A 20,286-nucleotide genomic window follows, 5' to 3' on the forward strand; every position below is an offset into this window, starting at 1 on the left:
AATACCCGTAGAAAATACTAAATGAGCAAATTATGTATAAAAACTTCATTAAAATTATCCATCAGGACAATGGGTAGGTACAAAAATCTAATAATATGAGACAATCAGAGATTACAGTTTACCAAAATTCACCACAGGATATACATTCGAAAAAACAATACTTCGACCACACAATGTCTCTGGAAAACTAATCAACAAGCAGACAGAAAGACACACTTGTGAAAATTAAAAGTTAAGTTGTGTTAGTTTGAGATGCAGTTTCGACATGGTGTGCTCAAAAGCAGTATCCAAGGATACTTGTTTATGAACAATTAATAACAGCATGTCATACTTTAATTATTTGTTCCCTATGGACACTGAAGAAGTGGCACTAAGATAAATTATCACATACAGTAACTGCAGGCAGTATTTTGGCATATATAACAGATGTTTAAGCGCATAAGAATGATATTATGGCATGATTAGATATTCAAACATTGTTGGTGGGACATTATCATGCTATTATCATCGTCAATTGTCAGTGGAAGTTACAGACAGATAATCAGTAAATAAAACTGGAAAGAGATAAGACCATATTAGTGTAATAATAATAATTTATAATATATAGCAGGGGTACCCAGTTTTGCTCAGGGAGTTGATATGAGACTCTGTGCTTGCTGGAATATAAGGATAACCTTTAAAGCATAAGAGGTAAAAAAAATTATTGAGAACATATTACAACTATTTACAATAATTGTTTAAAAACAACACTTCTTTTTTCTTATCTGGGATGTATATGAACAAATTTTTCGGATTTCCTGCTCAAGGGCAAGCTACATATACTTGATCATTAGAAAAGCAGGAGTCTTAGAGGATGATAACGCAATATTTTAAAATTTTTCCTTGCACTTTTTTAATTGTAAAACTGTATGTTAGTCTGATTGGAAATTGCTGTCTCTGAAATTGGAAGAATTGGACAGTGTTAAATTCTTGGGATTACAGCTTGATAATAAATTTAACTGGGAGAAGCATAGCATTTAACTGCTGAAGTGTCTAAGTAAATTTTTCTAGCATACTCTGCTTGCTTTCATTTCATGATGCCATATGGGCTTGTTTTCTATGGTATCTCTTCAAGCCAAGCTGAAGTTTTCCAAGCCCCAATACTTATAATTATCATATGCAACATAGTGAATTGAACTTTTAATATTTGGTGACAAGTTTTATATCCTCTTAAATACAAATATACTTAAAAAAATTTTTTACCGGTTCCATATCCTCAAGGGTTATTTTATTTGGGGTCTGTGGAAGGCCATTAACATATCTCTTCTTATTTTGTAATTATTTATTGTGTATTTTTATTTTCTGACACATTCTACATCCCAGAGGATGCCCTCACTATGTCTTAATTATAGCGAAGAGTACATCTAATATCTAATTCTAACCCATATGCAGCCATTATTATAAGACATTTTACAGTTCAGCACCCCACTGTTGGCGTTAACATGACCACTGCCATGATGATAAATCACGTTTTGTGGAAAGTAGAATATGGTTTGCAACCCTCACAGCCGACTGTGTCAAATCGTCGATACATACAGGTACACACCTGCCGTGGCGCTTCAGTGCTGATTGAATGCTGCGAACTGAGCAGTATAGCCCATTTCGACCTCGTGGACGAGATAGTCATATCATGGTGACGCTCCAGTGTGTGGTCCAGTAGCTTCTCACTGTTGCATCCAAATTTTTCCGTTCACAATTTACAGCATTCACTACACAGGCCAAAATATCATGGTACAACGTACATATTTCTTGCACAGGTATAATACTATTCGTTAGAACTCATATACTCGCGTCATGTCTCCTATATGCCGACATGGGGTAGTGGCACATTTAAGTTTCTACGTCGCTTGAGCGCTCCTCATTGACTGAGCGAGGCATAGGAATTCTGCCATATCGTTGCTGTTCTACAATCTTAATCAGTTATTACTGTCTACATTTTTGAAGCAAATGTGCTATCACAAAACGTCACTCAGCCTGAACACATACTTTCTCTTTTGTGAATTATTTTACGAGGAGAGTGATAAAGGTCTACTCTATTTTCTATTGCGACAAAAAGAGACTTGAATAGTGTGAAAGCTTAATTTACGGATAACTGTGTAAACATCTTTGTCAAAAATATTTTCTTTTGTCTGGATACCCTCTCTAATCACTTTTTTCCTTATCTGTTCGCATCCTAGCTTCTATCTGTGCAGAGGCATGTAATTATACAAATCAATGGATAATAATAATTACCATCAACAAGTTAGTGACGGACTGGCTTGAGCCCAGATTATGTGGATTGTTCTCTTGGTGTGTTCTAGAACTTACGACGGCCTGGAGCGGACAGGAATTGTGAACTGTCAATGAGTACAGTGTATCCAGATTTTCTGCGCAATAAAGACTGTGTTGCGTCATAGCAACTATAAGGCTTAGGTGACAGTTTGAAGAGAATAAGTCAGCTTCATGTCGGTGAGATATGGTCACATGTATCTCTCCCATGACAGTGTCTGAGTTAAGGGCCACTTTGACCAGGGAACGAATATATTTGCGCAGCAAGTATCTCTGTGTATTCTGATTGATGTTGTTCTAGAACAAACATTTTTATTGATACAATTATTAGAAATAAATTCACAAGAGTTATATATAACAATGAGGTATAGGATTAGAGAGATCGATCTGTTAACATGTAGCACTTCTTTCTTCTGTTTTTACAACTGTGAAGTGTAGTAATACATGAAGGAGGATAAAAGTTTAATCCTCATCGACGACGACGTCATTAGAACAGGAGAATATGGAAGGAACAGGAAGTCAGTCGGCCGTATCTTCTTGAAAGGAGTACCCTTGGAATTTACCTTCAGCGATTTAGGGAAGACACGTTAAACTTAAATATGAATGCTCGGACGAAGTTTGGAACTGCCGGCCTCTGGAATCCAGTACCTCAACCAGTGCGCCGTGGAATTGACACCACGATACAAAGGTAGCGTTAGGAAATCTTCGTAAACCATGAGAAAACACACAGCTTGCGGTCTGAGCTGGGTTAAAGCCGTCGGTATATCGCGCTATGGCATCCCAAGGTGTCTACTGCTATGTGGTTAAATAACATTTTTTCTGGAGACAGGAGATATTGGAGGGGGAAAGGGGGATTTATTGAAACAATAAAATATTCTCTTGATCATGCAATATTGATAACATCGTTTTAACGCATTTGGAAATGGTGGTGTTGCGCATTACCTCTCTGAGGGTACAAATGCGATGACGACTAGGATCTTGTTGAGAACCTCACGTTGCGAGACAATGCAGCCCGCTGAACTCGTGTTCTGGTGTGTGGCGTTCCAATCCTTGTCTTACCTTGCTGATTTAAATTAGCCTTCTTTTTACTAAATCAGTTAAGGTGAATACTGTGATAGTTCCTTTGAATAGGACACTACCTGTTCAGTTGCCTTGTTCGAGATTGTAGTTCATCTCCAGTCACAGGTACAGTGGTCTTTTCGTCGGTGGTAACCGAAAACATAAGCTGTCAACTACTTTTAATTACTGGACCAGTTGAATTAAATTATTTCTCTCATGCAGAACCTGCAGTGATCAGATTTATTTTGGAGTCTATAGACCCAGAAAAATCATAATTGGGTACCATACATTTCATCTCCAAAGTGTTTGTACATGCCTATGACGAGACGTGATTTGTGAAATGTTTTGGTTTTTTTCCGTACAGATTACTAAAACTTTTCTGTTCGATGCTCGTCGTTTGGTATATAACAGTCTGAAAGAACTTTGAAATACATTTCGTGGCAGAAGTTCACAGATTATTTATTTAATCTGCACTTGAAGTTTTTGGCTATTAACGTCATTAAAACTGAAGGACAATTCCATTTTCCTTCCAGGACATTGTGGTATCGCCGACACATATACCACTGTTACCTGATGTCGGTTGTTTACCATTTTCAAGTGCGTTGTCCTCTTATAACATTACTGGCTAATACTAAATTAGTGATAATCTGATAACGTAATCTCCGTGAATGGACTTTTATTTTGTGATCGTGATGGCGTGTAACCGTAAGGTATTGGACTAATTTTGTTTCCCTAAAGATTTCTATTCAAAGTAAGCAATAGCAATATAAACGGGAATGGAACCAAGGTTCGATTGTTAATCAAGTGAACAATAATCACTTAAAAAGAAACTGTCGCCAGCCTAATTAGGAAAACTTGTACCCAGTACTAGCATGGTTCATAAAGTAATTTAACTATTTGGGTTTGCTTTACTTGATACTGAACTTCTGTTTTGCTCATAAGGTGTAAGACAGTAGCACAATTTAGCAAGTGGTGTTCCAGTGATTTGACTTGAACTACGCAGAAGGAGTATTAATAGCTTCACTTAACACTTAATATCTGTACAATACAGTACCGAGATTATAATAATTGCAGGTATATGATTGATAATGATGGAGCACTACTAACTTGGACAAGAGGTTCTTTTGTCAGTTTAATTATAGAAAATTACCACTATTGTGAAAGGTATGAAGTAATTTTATCTTTTGTACTCGTTATTATTTGCATTATTAAAGAACATTCACTTCCTTATATTATTTTGCTCACTTGGAATTTGCGATACCTGGATCTAGTACAGTTTGAATATTTGTAGCCAGTTGCTTATTCTTGATTGTTATTGTATATTGAAATCTATATCTGGCCCAGCTATAAGCATGGGGACCCAAAACTACTTTATCAGCAGACTGAGATCGTGGCTGAACACTTCAATCACTACATAACAGGAGAGACACTGTTAACTAAATAACACATGAAATAGTAAATGCCATTATTTCAATAAGAAAAATCTTTGAACTGAATACTTTAACTGTCCATTTATGAAAAATTCTCGGATTATTTCAAAACTTTTGCATAATAAATAATTATGTATTATACAAGTCCACAAAGTTTATTAATTTTTGTTAAGGAAGGCAACTGATATTCATGTCAGTAAAACAGGATACTCGGATTGGTCGTAGCACTTGGTAGAGGGTAAAACACTGCGCTCAACACAAAATTTACAGAACCCATACTTGTTATTGGAAACGAAAGCACATAATTGATTCATACTATTAGACAGTACTCAACTGATAATTTGAGATGAAGGTGGTGACAGTGTCGATTTCCCAGGTTATTCAAAAAAGGCGTCAAAAGTAACCATGGCTCCTCCTGTCTAACGAGCCCGAAAATTCTCTTCTTAAAGTCTGATTTTCATAGTACAGAGCTAACCAAAGTATGCCATGAATAATAAGTCGAATTAGTTCCACATCCGAGGCTGTATTATATAATCTTGCAGTTGTTCTCGCCTCTTTCAGTTCGCAAGATGCACACCATCTTACTGCTAGCCACCGACTGACGTAAGCCACACAGGAATCTCGCAGTTCGACCGCCAGCTCCACCTTTTCTATTCCCGCCTATCGAGTTCACCTGCGGAGGGAGGTCCCTCCAAGCCTTACATGATTACAAACCTGCTTTCCCTATGCTCGAACCAGTATTACAGTTCCAATTTTGACTTTTAAATTCATTTACAGCACATTACTATTGGAATTACATCCATAGATGAATTACGTTCACATAAATTATCGTAAATAATGAATAAAAATTTTACATGGGTGTTACATCAAAGAGCATTGTTATACAGAAATCACATTAAGTAAAAACAGGTAATACCGATATCAGTGGTACAGTCTGCTCGTAAATGTACGTCGTAACGCTTTGTGGGAGTTAAGAAATATAAACCTGTCATTTCGAAATGTAAGAGCTATGGTACAAACCACTAGAGAGAACCATGTTCCATATTCGTCAACGCTTGTAAAATGACGTTATTTCCTTGGGCCCATAGTTATATAAACATAAAATCTCATAATAAATCGCAGATGCCGTTTGTGTGCGTATGCCACTGAGGCAGTAACGTTATTTTAAAGCCTATACGAATGTTCTCGTTGGTGTTTGCGTATTAAAATGGGGAATATGCATTAGTATACACCCACAAAGGCTGACGATGCAAATTTAAGAGGAAAGGAGGCTGCACTTGAAAAATGGCATACTCGGAAACCATCTGCTCGTAGTACAAATTACAGTCATCGTATAACAATCAAGGTGATAAAATGAATTGCCTTTCGGTAAATTTGTGGCGTTAGATGTCATACACGCGAGTTTCCGTTCATGGGTATATAGGTAAACCCTTCATACAGTACACAGAATGTTAGCAATGTCTGTAAAATGCATTCTTCGTATTCTGCTTGTTCGAATAAGAGTGCATGAGTGGATCTTATCGTTACAGGGCAAGCGCTGGACGTACACAAACAGAAAATAATAATGTGATGAACAGGGAAAGTATTTCAGGTTTACTTTATCCAATGCAAATAAGGTTAGCGCTTACAAAAAAATGTCGTAGCTCACACATTCTACAAGATGCGTCCGAAAAGAACGGTTCATTAGTCTCAGAGATGAAAGTAAACAAGAATTACGAACAAAATGCCTTTACTGGGTTTCAGTCTAATCACCATGAGCCACAACACTACTCTGACTGGCCGGCCGAGGTGGCCGAGCGGTTCTAGACGCTACAGTCTGGAACCGCGCGACCGCTACGGTCGCAGGTTCGAATCCTGCCTCGGGCATGGATGTGTGTGATGTCCTTAGGTTAGTTAGGTTTAAGTAGTTCTAAGTTCTAGGGGACTGATGACCTTAGAAGTTAAGTCCCATAGTGCTTAGAGCAATTTGAACTACTCTGACTTCGGTTGCAAAGTTGTTGCAAACACTTGTCGTGGCATCTCTCGGGACACGCACTGATGGATATCCGTAACGTCTGTGAATGTTTTTGAAGACCAGTGCTTACTCTGTCTTTGCTCATCGTTCCCTCTCCTGTTCTCATTCTCAAAGACGGCCGTCTATCACCCACAAGCATCGGTCGCGCTCGTTCGATGTTCTCTGGGGTTCTGCATCTTGACCCGAATGCAGGTCGTCCTCGACACCGTCCTTTCGGTCTATAACGTGTTTAAACCACACAATTAAACACTTTATACGTAGAACTTAAACACAGTACGCTTGCACAGTCATTCCTTTTGTCTCCGCCGCCGTTTTCCCTAATTTGAAACAAAATTTCATGTTAACGCATTGCTCCATATTGCGCTCCATTTTGCAAAGATACCATTGCGGCGGAAGTTTGCGGATGATCCGTGGTTGTCTTTGAGAATAACAGCAGATGAGCTGTAGAGAAACAGAGTTGGTATAAGCACTATTGTTCACCAATATTTGCAAACATTTCGGACATTCAACAACGCGTGACCACAATACTTCGAGCGATTACACAACAAGTGTTTCTTGATAGTTTCCAACAGCTTCACAGACTGATGTCATAAGTGTGTTGTAGCTGACGGTGATTGCTTTGAAGTCCAGTGAAGGTATTTTGTTTGTAACTTTTGTTACCTTTATTGTCTGAGACCATTCACCGAACTTTTCAGATGCATCTTGTGCATCTCCATTCCATGTGTTTGAAAGGGTATTCAGAAGTTCAGAGTAAACTTGAATAGCTTCCCCTCCAGCTTATCATACAATTAATCTATTAAGTAATATTTTACCAAAAGTCGTCTTTGCATGGGTCAGACAGCTTAGATAGAGATTTTTCTGGTTCCGTTACGTGGTTTCTCTGAAACGCGCATGATTTATCGCAGAAACTCGAGTACGTTGCCATGTATCTCAATCGATCGTGTCCTCCAGTCGATACGCCCCTGTAGGACGGCGCTAACACTCGTGTGGTACTGCAGTGTGGTCGAGGAAGAAGAGCATGCAGATACGGTAATAATAGGGCTGTTCATGGTGTGTTGTCATGTCGGTACAGGAGTGGAAGTGAACAAAAGTGTGTCTTATATTAACAGTCCAGTGCACTAATCGAGTGGGGTTGAACAGGAGGAACTGACAGCACATTCGTTTCTAATTAGTTGTTTGAAACGTAAGTAAAGACGGTGCTTAATTGTGGAATGCAGAATATTTCTCGTGTGGCGCAGTAGATCAGTTACTGAAGTCGTCGTATTAATGCTTCGTTTGAGATGTATTGTCTGGTGGCAGCATCATTATTTTGAATCTCTTGTGCTGCCTCATGCCATACTATAGTGCATTTTTTTAACACGAAATCTAGCACGATTTTGACTTCTCATAGCTGCTTAGAAACATGAAATTCGGGAGTCAAAAGTACATATCGCTCATAAATTAGTTTCGCGGCGTGATACAGTATGGAATATAGCCAGATGCGAAATATTATTCGCGTTTATGCGCAAGGAATATGCTGTCAGGTGATTATTCGGACACTAAAGTTTACTTTTATTCTATGGGAATATAGATTATAGCAATGGAAAGATAGTTACGTGTAAATGCTGTAGGTGAAATACCATTATTTTCTTGATTAAAATTTTAAATTGGTTTTTCTAAAGATCTTCTGTATCTAAGACCATTTGGTTCAAGACTATGCATTGAGACTCAGATGGGAATGTGTCGTTAAACATGAAATCGGTTAACAATGCTTAATCAACCATGTCGCAGAGTTTTGTTTTCTGTAGATCACTTGATGCATGTCCCGGCTGTTTTAGAGAGCCAGCGCGCTTGCATTTGGTAGTGCTAAGTTTCTTAAATAAGTGTAATTCGATTAGGTTACGAAATTGACTCATGTCCTTAAATGTCGTTAATAGCACTGAAGGGTGTGGTTCGACACTGAATTGGCTGTCAGACATAAATTCCTGAGGTCCTCGGTTCTGTATCCAGTCGGATCCGGATTTTTATCAATCATGAATCCATGTTCGACATATCACGTGCTAAAGTGAAAAATGACATGTTCCGCGGTGGTTGGAGTCAACGGTGAACTGTTTGCAACCCTGTGAGTGGTAGGATAATTAAGTTACCAGAAAGGCGAGGACACACTACATGCTACAGAAGCATTCTCGGTAAAGCACCGCTATGCCCAAAGGAAACTTAAGCTTCAGTAGCGACATGTAGACAGTTGTTCATTAATAATATGTATGCCCTCATTTTCGCACTCCGTGTACACAACTTATTTGGTACAGCTATAATTCTCCTCCCTCCCACCCCCCCCCCCTTCTTCCGTTTTCATTGCAGTGTCTTACGCGTTCGCTAGTGTTCAAGATAAAATCTTTCTTGATAAATTGTTCCTTAATCTTTTCATAATTTTATTTTCATGTCTTCATATGTTACGTATACGAAGTGTGAAAGTTTCATTTCTGTTACACTTCAGATTGCTTTATATTTCATTGTAAAATGTCGTTTATCTTGTGGGTTCTAATATATTTTACTACACCCACAAGGGACTATTTGACATGGTAATTCTTTAAAATAAAGGACACTTTGGAGTGTTCTGTACGAGATCTATGTATGATTTTGAGTGTGAGGTTGTGATGACCCAACTGCAGTGTAGTCAAAGGTTTACGTTACGTTGGTAGGCAGTAGTCTGCCTGTGATTTGGTGAAACCAGCTAATGTCATGTCATAACAGCGTTTTTCATATACATAACACATACGATACTTAAATCTGTTCCTTATTAAAACCTCCGTTTTCCCCTTGTTCCTAATGTGTCTGAAAGCTTTAATAATCACATTCCCGCCGTAAACCAGTTTCCATGTACATCCCGTTAGTGTGTAGAACTGTATTTTGCTAATGCATTCTTTTTATTTATATCGCCGGCCGGAGTGGCCGAGCTGTTCTAGGCGCTACAGACTGGAGCCGAGCGACCGCTACGGACGCAGGTTCGAGTCCTGCCTCGGGCATGGATGTGTGTGATGTCCTTAGGTTAGTTAGGTTCAATTAGTTCTAAGTTCCAGGCGACTGATGACCTCAGAAGTTAAGTCGCATAGTGCTCAGAGCCATTTGAACCATTTTTTATTTATATCGCAGACAGTTTCTCTTTCAGGCTCATATCTCCACTACGCTAATGGTGCAATTGGTCTATCACCACAGTAATATTAACATAAACCGAATAGACATACTAATGATACTAAAGTATTTACGTGTTAGTTGCGTGAAAACTTTGGGGCTTCGTACAATCTTTCGCCAACTTAGTTATGACGACACAGCAATACTGTCGGTTGTAGTTGTAGCGTTGATTTTACATTATACTGCTGTTGGGTTTTCCTTTTTGACTGCTGTTCCTGTTTTTCCGTCGCTTGCCGACAATCCCTACTTCCCTGGAGTGTGTATGGCACTTTGAATTATTGTAGACTGTCGTAGGTGGCACACGTTGTCCATAACAAGTTCCGCACACCGAATCAGTTAGGTAACAAATACTCATCCAGTCAGTGTTTTTATAGCTCTGGAGTTCAAAACTTTGAAAACTCTGGCTTCGTTAATCGCTTTCCAACATTTCTCGGAAAATGTACATGCAACTTACGGATATGGGTAGATATGTGATACCGAAGAAAGCGAATTAAAGGCTTGGGTGCCGCAGTTACCTGACTGTTGTTTTCGATTTTTTGCACGTGATTAGGTTGTGCTAATGTTAGTTCATACGAGACGAGCTTAAATTCGTCCCTAAGATGCACGTTACACAGTTGCCAACGCTGCCATATAAAAAGCACATGGCTTTAACATTAACGGATCACTTCCGTGGTGAAAGCACAAGATTATCAGATTTTATAACGATATACTCAAAAATAGTCGTCATTAGTGTGAAAGTTACTACAGGTCTCATCGTACGTTACAGACCGGCCATAGTGATGACTGCCACAATTTGTTGCCTAATAGCTCCAAGTTATTTGGAAGGTTTATCCTGCAGCAAAGAGACGCCTGGACTACTTTCTTGTACAATATTATAAATTTTTTTTGTTTTGGCACGAATAGAGGTTTAATACAGCAGCTCATGACGCAAAGATATCCCATGAAAGCATTTTCCTCCATACGTACGTACTGCAATTTACATCTTCTTGAAGTTGCTTACGCCACCCATCCCGCCTAGCTCACTTGCCTCCATTATCAAAAAGTGATCAGTTCCTGACTCTTCCGTATCCTGTCAAGGGATGCGCTCTATTAGTGAAAGTGTGCCATACATTCTCCATCCAGGTTTGCATACTTCCTTCCCTTCAACATAATCCTCTTAGTGTGTGTGTGTGTGTGTGTGTGACTGTGTGTGTGTGTGACTGTGTGTGTGTGTGACTGTGTGTGTGTGTGACTGTGTGTGTGTGTGTGACTGTGTGTGTGTGTGTGACTGTGTGTGTGTGTGTGTGACTGTGTGTGTGTGTGTGTGTGTGACTGTGTGTGTGTGTGTGTGTGTGACTGTGTGTGTGTGTGTGTGACTGTGTGTGTGTGTGTGTGACTGTGTGTGTGTGTGTGTGACTGTGTGTGTGTGTGTGTGACTGTGTGTGTGTGTGTGAGTGTGACTGTGTGTGTGTGTGTGTGTGACTGTGTGTGTGTGACTGTGTGTGTGTGACTGTGTGTGTGACTGTGTGTGTGTGACTGTGTGTGTGTGACTGTGTGTGTGTGACTGTGTGTGTGTGTGTGTGACTGTGTGTGTGTGTGTGTGACTGTGTGTGTGTGTGTGTGACTGTGTGTGTGTGTGTGTGACTGTGTGTGTGTGTGTGACTGTGTGTGTGTGTGTGACTGTGTGTGTGTGTGTGACTGTGTGTGTGTGTGTGTCTGTGTGTGTGTGTGTGACTGTGTGTGTGTGACTGTGACTGTGTGTGTGACTGTGACTGTGTGTGTGTGTGACTGTGTGTGTGTGTGACTGTGTGTGTGTGTGTGTGTGTGTGTGTGTGTGTGTGTGTGTGTGTGGCTGTGTGACTGTGTGTGTGTGTGAGTGTGTGTGGCTGTGTGTGTGTGTGTGTGTGTGTGTGTGTGACTGTGTGTGTGTGTGACTGTGTGTGTGTGTGACTGTGTGTGTGTGTGACTGTGTGTGTGTGTGACTGTGTGTGTGTGTGACTGTGTGTGTGTGTGACTGTGTGTGTGTGTGACTGTGTGTGTGTGTGACTGTGTGACTGTGTGTGTGTGTGACTGTGTGTCTGTGTGACTGTGTGTGTGTGTGACTGTGTGACTGTGTGTGTGTGTGACTGTGTGTCTTGCATTGATGCTTGTGTTACTCAGTCACTTTTTAGTGCCACATGTTTTGAGTTTGCGGTTGCGGACTGCTAAAGCACTGAAAACCTTAAACAAAAAATAATGTACTTCGCGTAGTATACACTCGCACAGCCGGAGAAACCGGTACAACATACGCGTGTGCACTGTATGCCAAATGTGTGTTCGGACTGAGAGTAGTAACAACAGCTGTACGTACATTCAAGGTACCCTGCGCTACGTGCAGGAGCACGAGATCCTAAGAGTAATAATGTCATACTACCAAATTCCGCACCTAGTAACTGACAGAGCGTATGTGTTGCTAGTAGTCAGCCTGCTCGCACAGTAAAACGTAAGACACTAGGGCGCTAGACAGAGATGTGAGACATAGCGTGTAGCACGAACGGTGATTCGCATCGAACAGCTTGGGTGTAGTTTCGGCATTTTAATGTACTCCTCACACCCTAGTTGAAGAGTCCCGTTATAGTCGCGAGTTTTCAAATACCGGTCAGCTAGCAAGCAGCGAGATGGGCCACTAATTTGCTGAAAGAATTTTGTATATCTTTCAGCTTCAGACATCAGCAACCAAAGGACATATTCGCTTTAATAACTGCAGATAAGTTGGTGTACTCTGAATGTAGAAGGGCCTAACGATCTGACAACTCAATATACCGCATCACTTTCGTTGTGTTAATCATTGATAGACGTGTCCAGTGAAGTACATGCAATGCTACCGCAGTTGCGAATATTGAAAACCATCAACCATGAAATGGAATTAAAGTGAAAATTCCTGCTGTAACGGTACTCGGATTTCTAGCTGCGCTCGAGCTGTCGCTTTACTATTAGCCTCTCAGATTGATCCACCGGCAGAGCCAAACTTCCGCATACAGTCAACCATGTGTGTACAACCTATACTACTACACTCATTCTGTATCATGTACAAGCAATTAATAAGGTATTGCAGTGCTCGTGTTAAGAAAGGTACAATGTTATCTCCGTCTTAAGAATCAAATTTGTCAAGATCACTGGCAATTGCTTTTATTACGATGACCAGTTTACAGATTTACACTGTTATCATCGGAAATTATAGCATTTGATATACATGCTTGTTAAAACACTGAAAGTCACATGGTGATGTTGCAATTTTAGTAAGATCCGATAAGTGTTATTGTTGTGGTCTTAAGTCCTGAGACTGTTTTGATGCAGCTCTCCATGCTACTACTGTGTCATGTGCAAGCTTCATCATCTCCCAGTACTTACTACAACCCACATCCTTCTGAACCTGCTTAGTGTATTCATCTCTTGGTCTCCCTCTACGATTTTTACCCTCCACGCTGCCCTCCAATGCTAAATTTGTGATCCCTTGATGCCTCAAAACATGTCCTACCAACCGATCCCTTCTTCTAGTAAAGTTGTGCCACAAACTTCTTCTCCCCAATCCTATTCAATACCTCCTCATTAGTTACTTGAACTACCCACCTTATCTTCAGCATTCTTCTGCAGCAACACATTTCGAAAGCTTCTATTCTCTTGTCAAAACTGGTTATCGTCCATGTTTCACTTCCATACATGGCTACACTCCATACAAATACTTTCAGAAACGACTTCCTGACACTTAAATCTATACTCGATGTTAACAAATTTCTCTTCTTCAGAAACGATTTCCTTGCCATTGACAATCTACATTTTACATCACCTCTACTTCGGCCATCATCAGTTATTTTGCTCCCCAAATAGCAAAACTCCTTCATTACTTTGTCTAATTTCCTAATCTAATTCCCTCAGCATCACCCAACTTAATTCGACTACATTCCACTATCCTCGTTATGCTTTTGTTGATGTTCATCTTATATCCTCCTTTCAAGACACTAACCATTCCGTTCAACTGCTCTTCCTAGTCCTTCGCTGTCTCTGACAGAATTACAATGTCATCGGTGACCCCAGTTTTTATTTCTTTTCCGTGGATTTTAATACCTACTCCGAATTTTTCTTTTGTTTCATTTACTGCTTGCTCAATATACAGATTGAATAACATCGGGGAGAGGCTACAACCCTGTCTCACTCCCTTCCCAACCACTGCTTCCCTTTCATGCCCCTCTTCTCTTATAATTGCCATCTGGTTTCTGTACAAATTGTACATAGCCTTTCGCTCTGTATTTTACCCTTGCCACCTTCAGAATTTGAAAGAGTATACCAGTCAACATTGTCAAAAGCTTTCTGTCTATAAATGCTAGAAACGTAGGTTTGCCTTTCCTTAATCTAGCTTCTAAGTCGTAGGGTCAGTATTGCCTCACGTGTTCCAACATTTCTACGGAATCCAAACTGATCTTCCCCGAGGGCGGCTTGTACCAGTTTTTCCGTTGGTCTGTAAAGAATTCGCGTTAGTATTTTGCAGCTGTGGCTTATTAAACTGATAGTTCGGTAATTTTCACATATTTCAAAACCTGCTTTCTTTTGGAGTGAAATTATTATACCCTCCTTGAAGTCTGAGGGTATTTCACATGTCGCTTACATCTTGCTCACCAGACGGTAGAGTTTTGTCAGGACTGGCTCTCGCAAGGCCGTTAGTAATTGCAATGGAATGTTGTCTACTCCTGGGACCTTGTTTCTACTCAAGACTTTCAGTGGTCTGTCAAACTCTTCACGCAGTGTTGTATTTCCCCATTTCATCTTCATCTACATCCTCTTCCATTTCCATAATATTGTCCTCAAGTACATCGCCCTTGTATAGACCCTCTATATACTCCTTCCATCTCTCTGCTTTCCCATCTTTACTTAGAACTGGGCTTTCATTTTCAGCTCTCAATATTCATGCAAGTGGTTCTCTTTTCTCTAAAGGTCTCCCTAATTTTCCTGTAGGCAGTATCTATCTTACTCCTCGTGAGATAAGCCTCTACATTCTTACATTTGTCCTCTAGCCATCCCTGCTTAGCCGTTTTGCACTTCCTGTCGATCTCAATTTTGAGACGTTTGTATTCCTTTTTGCCTGCTTCGTTTACTGCGTTTTTATATTTTCTCCTTTCATCAAATAAATTCAATATTTCTTCTGTTACACACGGATTTCTACTAGCCCTCGTCTTTTTACCTATTCGATCTTCTGCTGCCTTCACTACTTCATCCCTCAGAGCTATCCATTCTTCATCTACTGTATTTCTTTCCGGTATTATTTTCAAGCAATCCCTTATGCTCTCCCTGAAACTCTCTACAACCTTTGGTTCAGCCAGTTTATCCAGGTCCCATCTCCTTAAATTCCCACCTTTTTGCAGTTACAGTCTACAGTTCATAACCTATAGATTGTGGTCAGAATCCACATCTGCCCCTGGAAATGTCTTACATTTTAAAACCTGACTCCTAAATCTGTCTTACCGGTATGTAATCTACCTGATACCTTCTAGTATTTCCAGGATTCTTCCATGTATACAACCTTCTTTCATGATTCTTGAACCTTGTGTTAGCTATGATTAAGTTACGCTCTGTGCAAATTTCTACTTGACAGCTTCTTTCGTTTTTCATCCCCAATCCATATTCACCTAGTACGTTTCCTTTTCTCCCTTTTCCTACTCTCGAATTCGTCACTCATGACTATTAAATTTTCGTCTCCCTTCACTACCTGAATAATTTCTTTTATTTCATCATACTTATCAATTTCTTTATCTGCAGAGCTAGTTGGCATACAAATTTGTACTACTGTGGTAGGCGTGGGCTTCGTATCTTGACCACAATGCGTTCTCAATGCTGTTTGTAGTAGTTTACCCGCACTCCTATTTTTTATTCATTGTTAAACCTACTCCTACATTACCTATATTTGATTTTGTATTTATAACCCTGTAATCACCTGACCAAAAGTCTTGTTCCTCCTGCCACCGAACTTCACTAATTCCCACTATATCTAACTTTAACTTATCCATTTCCCTTTCTAGATTTTCTAACCTACGTGCCCGATTAAGGGATCTGACATTCCACGCTCGGATCCGTAGAATGTCAGTTTTCTTTCCTGATAACGACGTCCTCCTGAGTAGTCCCCGCCTGGAGATCCGAATGGACTATTTTACCTCCGGAATACTTTACCCAGGAGGACGCCATCATTTAACCATACAGTAAAGCTGCATGCCCTCTGGAAAAATTACATCTGTAGTTTCCCCTTGCTTTCAGCCATTCGTAGTACCAGCACAGCAATGCCATTTTGGTTAGTGTTAAAAGGCCATATAAGTCAATCATCCAGACTGTTGCCCCTGCAACTATTGAAAAGGCTTCTGCCACTCTTCAGGAACCAGATGTTTATCTGGCCTCTCAACAGATACCCCTCCGTTGTGGTTGCACCTACGGTACGGCCATCTGTATCGCTGAGGCACGCAAGCCTCCCCATTAATGGCAAGGTCCATTATTCATGGGCGGATGTATGTGTAGATTCGTCGAAACCGGTGATAATAATGAAAAGAAATTGCTATCGATCTTGGCAAACTCGATTCTTCAAGAACACTACTTTCAGATCGCCCCCATGCCATACACAACGATGCAGTGTTCCTGTGGACATGTATATGTGCCTGAAGGAACACTGAAACGTACTCAAGAACAATATAGGCACTGCAATATCGTATTTATTCGCCGACACAGGGAAAGAGACTTCAAAGATTAATTTCTCCCTTGTACAGCAATACACATACACATTATCAAAAGTATGCTAACACCTGGCTAAAATTGACTTATCCATGGCTAATGCAATTCAGTATGGTGTTGGCCCACCCTTAGCCTTGATGACAGCTTCCACTCTCGCAGGCATACTTTCAATCGGGTGCTGGAAAGTTTCTTGGGAATGGCAGCTCATTCTTCATGGAGTGCTGAACTGAGGAGAGGTATCGATGTCGGTCGGTGAGGCCTGGCACGAAGATGGCGTTCCAAAACATACCAAATGTGTTCTATAGGTTCCAGGTCAGGATTCTATGCAGAAGAGTCCATGACAGGGCTATTACTGTCGTGTAACCACTCTGAAAGAGGCCGTGCATTATAAACAGGTTTTCGATCGTGTTGAAAGATGCTATTGCCATCCCCGAATTTCTATTCAACAAAGGGAAGCAACAAGCAGTTTCCATCGCTCCAGGCAAATGCCAGGATGGTTCCTTTGAAAGGACACGGCCGACTGCCTTCCCCAAACCGATGAGACCGATGACCTCGCTGTCTGGTCTCCTCCCCCGAACAACCCAACCCAAGAAGCAGTTTGAAACATATAGGCTTGTGTTGCTATAGTGCCATGCAAAACAACGGGTGCAAGCCCCCCTCCATGAAAAACATGACACCACCGCCTCCGAATTTTATTGTTCACACTATGCATGCTGGCAGGTGACGTTCACTGGGCATTCACCTACTCACATCCTGCCATCGCAACGCCACATTGTGTACCTTAATTCGTCACTCCATACAACAGTTTTCCACTGTTCAATCGTTCAATGTTTACCCTCCTTACCCAAAGCGAGGGGTCGTTTGTCATTTGCCGGCGCGATCTGGGGTTTGAGCAGCCGCTCGACCATTAAATCCTAGCTTTTCACCTTCCACCTAAGTGTCATAGTTCTTGCAATGGATCCTGATTCAGTTTGGAATTCCTGTTTGCTGGTGTGGATAGATGTCTGCCTATTACACATTACTACCCTCTTCAAATGTCGGCAGTCTGTCAGTCAACAGACGAGGTCGGCATGTACCCTTTTCTGTTGTATGTGTCCATTCACGTTTCCACTTCAACATCACATCGGAAACAGTGGGTCTATGGATATTTAGGTGTGTGGAAATCTCGTGTAGAGACGTATGGCACAAATCACACCCGATTTCATTTATTTATTTTAAAGTTTGTTGATATTTGCCGTAAAGGTAACTTTAGTGGATTTTCATTAATCTGTCTTTCTTCCTGTGTTATTGACTCGAGTGGTCTATTATTTGTGAGTGTGCTTTCGTCGTTCGTCTAAGCCTCGCGCCTCAGTAGTGTGTTTATATTTTGCGGCGTGCACTGCAGCTGTAGCGGCTATAAGCTAAGTACTGACAAACCTATTTGTGCTCTGTAATAGTTGTTAAATTTAAGATTTCGGTGGTGTTGCGTGCCGTTTGTGGCGAAATAACGACTTAATGAACTTTTGTAATCGTTAGCTCGCTGTGTTTTTTAGTTTTCAGTGTGTTGAAGTCGTTTAGTAAATTTCGTGCTTTAGTTTTCAACTGAGGTTTGTTATCCTTTCTAGTGAAATATTTCAGTCAAATTTTCATTCAGTGTTTTTACTTCACTTAGTGTTACAGTGGCCGTTTTAATTTTTAGGTTTTAACTAATAATTTTGTGAAGTTTTGCTGGTATTGGTATTGGCTATGGCTATTTTGTAGTAGTATTAATACAAGTAGCTGCTTTCTTAGTAGGCAGAGAATTTAAAGACCATTGTTAGTTCTTAAATGGTTCTACTGGTGTAACAACTTTGGTAACGTAGATGCATAGTTTTTTCAGTAACTGTAAAATTTTACCATGAGTGAAAAGTGTGGGCTCTGTCGTAGGTTTGTGAGTAGTGGATTAAGGTGTAGGATTTGTTCAAAGTATTTTCATTGGGGGAATGCAGTGGGGAAGCCAGTGGTCATTTTAGGAAGATCATCTCCTGGGAATGTAGAATCAGTAGTAGAAAAAAGGTAATAGAGGAACAGGAGCGTAAGATCTGTGCCCTTCAGGTGCAGTTACAATGCGCAGAGGTGGCGATAGATAGGTTGAGGGTGAAGGGTGTTGGGAATGGGAACTGACAGTTGGCAAGAAGGTATCTAGGAAGAAGAGGTATTCAGACAGTTTTACTTTGCATACATGTAATTGATACGACCAACTGTCAGAGTTGGGTGGAGAGGAGCCTTGGGTAGCTGTACATGTAGGGAACCTGCAGCAGTCCTCAGCCCTGATGAGCACAGATGTTAAGTTCTATAGTGCTCAGAGCCAGTCCTCAGCAGTTAGGAGGCCTAGGTTAGTCGCAAAGTCTAGCAGTAGGAAGGTTCTGCTGTTAGGTAGTTCCCACGGTAGAGGTGTGGGCCAGCAGTTGCAGGAAGAGTTGGGATTGAGTACCAGGTCACCAGCATTGTGAAGCCTAGTGCAGGGTTGGCTCAGGTGACTGAAAGCATAGGGGAGTTGTGTAAGAATTTTACCGAGGTGGATCAGGTAGTGATAGTGAGTGGAGCAGGGAACAGTCTCGATAGGGACAGTGAATATGTCAGTGGTTAAGATAGCTACTCAAACTGGTGGCACTAATGTGCATTTCGTGCAACTGTTTGTGTCATGATCGGCCTCACCTTAATGCGGCTGTTAGGCGCGTTAACGTGGGGCTGGGGAGGGAACTGATGGAGGAGGGCATGCATCACATCTCAGTGGTGCCAGTTGGGTCTATCAGTGGATGGGGTTTCACTAGGCATGGCCTGCACCTCAATAGGTATGGGAAGAGGCTGACTAAGCTTATAGCTGACAGTGTAGGGTGGTGGTGGTGGTGGTGGTGGTGGTGGTGGTGGTGGTTGGTGGTGTCACTCTTGGAAAAATTCCTGTAAGCCTTCGTGTTAGAGTGGCACCTTTTCAGATTGAAGTAAGCTGATAGGTATACCTGTTTAAAGGAAGTCCCTCTAAGGGCTCACCTTCGGAGGATGTAATATTTCCAAGTAGAGAAGGAATTAGCATATTTCATCAAAATATGAGGTATTAGAGATTAAGTTAGTGAACTGCTAATAGATGTTAACTCTTAAATTATTGGTATATCAGAGCACCACTTAAATAATTTGATAATCCAGAGGCTTCCTTTCCCAGGCTACAGATTAGCTGGCTGTTTCTCAAGGAGTTCCTTGTGGGGTGGGGGAGTGGCTCTGTACGTAAAAAAACAGTATTTCATTTGAGTCCATAGACATACCACAACACTGCACTGAACAGATATTCGAAAATTGTGCAGCATTTGTTGAATTTAGTGAAACTAAACCTCCGATTGTTGTTGTTTATAGGTCCCCTAACTCACTTACGAGCATTTTTACTCAAGCTAGAGAGGGTTCTTGATTCACTTTGTAGGAAGTACCAGAAAGTAGTTACATGTGGTGACTTCAATATCAATTTTGTATAAGATTGTGCAAGAAAAAGGTTGTTGGTAGATCTCCTAAATTCACATGATGCAAACTGTTTTTTGCAACCAGGGTGCAAGGGAACAGTAGCAGTCACAA

The sequence above is a fragment of the Schistocerca nitens genome, chromosome 6 (assembly GCF_023898315.1).
Source record: "Schistocerca nitens isolate TAMUIC-IGC-003100 chromosome 6, iqSchNite1.1, whole genome shotgun sequence".
NCBI lineage: Eukaryota > Metazoa > Arthropoda > Insecta > Orthoptera > Acrididae > Schistocerca > Schistocerca nitens.